The sequence below is a fragment of the Pteropus vampyrus genome, unplaced genomic scaffold (assembly GCF_000151845.1).
Source record: "Pteropus vampyrus isolate Shadow unplaced genomic scaffold, Pvam_2.0 Scaffold24, whole genome shotgun sequence".
In the NCBI taxonomy this organism is placed as follows: domain Eukaryota; kingdom Metazoa; phylum Chordata; class Mammalia; order Chiroptera; family Pteropodidae; genus Pteropus; species Pteropus vampyrus.
The window spans coordinates 342,926-344,340 of record NW_011888805.1 but is presented as its reverse complement, the minus strand read 5'-3'; positions in this window follow the sequence as shown (position 1 = coordinate 344,340).

Genomic DNA, 1,415 nt, shown 5'->3' with positions numbered 1-1,415 from the left:
GGAAGAGGAGATATATTATGCCCCAGCAGAACATTTGATAGTTAATTAAAACCAGAGAAAACTCATTCTCTAGAGTCTTCTCGTGACATCATGATATTCAACTGAATTTCTTGGATTATTTTATCAATTTCCCCAAGCTGCTTTTTACCTGATAAAAGAAAGCAGTCATGTTTCAGCTGAGCAAGAAAAAATGAATATAGCTTTATTTCCATAGTTTATTTTAGTTTTTCCTTTCTTTTTGAGTTTTTAAAGTTTACTCCATTGTTAGAAATGTGATTTCTTGGATCAGTTAACCCGAGTAGTCATTTAGTTAATATTTGCTCTCTCAAAAAATGTATTAGGGCCTGAGGAGGGTGGTGCTTCTCCTGAAGAGAACCTTTTATATTAACAATTTTCAAAAAATTATGACTCGGTTTTTCTGAGCTTGAAATGAGCAAAATAGCACTCACTGACATCTTTATGATGTCGCTGTAGAAAACCCTGCCTTGCCTTGATTGGTCTTTTAAACCTAGTGGGACAGAAATACCCTTTGCCAGGGAATATGAGACCTGGGCACGTTGGCTGTCCGGAGACCACCTTTCAGGAACTGCACTAAAACTCAGTTACAGGTACGAAGAACCTAGATGGAAAGATGGACTTCTGTTCCTCATCACTAGTTATTTTTAGGTACTGACATTCTCGATTCTTAAAGGGAAGGTGGATAATTAACAGTTCATGTAAACTGGACTTGACCGGAAAACTTTTACATTAAAATGTTGACCAGTATCTACTATCATTGATAACATTATACAGAGACGCATATCATATTGCAAATTTTTCTTTTAAATTTTTTATTTTTTAAATGACTAATCTGGATATACCTACAGTCTAATATTAACAGACTTTATATTAGAGAATTAAAATTATACAGGAAACTATAGTCCAAAACTGTATTGGATATTAACTTTAAACATTTTAATCAAAGCATTTATAAATAGCATAGTAGACTGACATTTCAGAGTTTTCTCTGTCCTCGTTCAGTGTCAGTGGGAAATGGTGTGAGCAATGGTAGTTTTAAGAAATGAACTGTAATATATAATATGCAGTCCATGAGTGATTGAAGTTGGCCTTAGAAAATAATATTAAATCTGTAGTGGCACCCAAGGCCATTCCGCATTTAATGTCTGCTGCTCGGTGTTAGCATAGTTCCCCATATAATATTACAAAATGCTTCTATTTCTCTGTAACGTGACATATTTTTGGCTCCATTTTTAGAAGTCACAATTATTTTCATTTTACTTGAAGATGAAATGGCTCAGCTGCATTTTAATTTTTATTGCTTCTATCTGAAAGTATAATTAGGCAACAGAGAAAAGAAAGGACTTCTAAAGAAAACAATTTTGTAGCTTTATATTAAGTTGGGTTTTTCCCCCTCA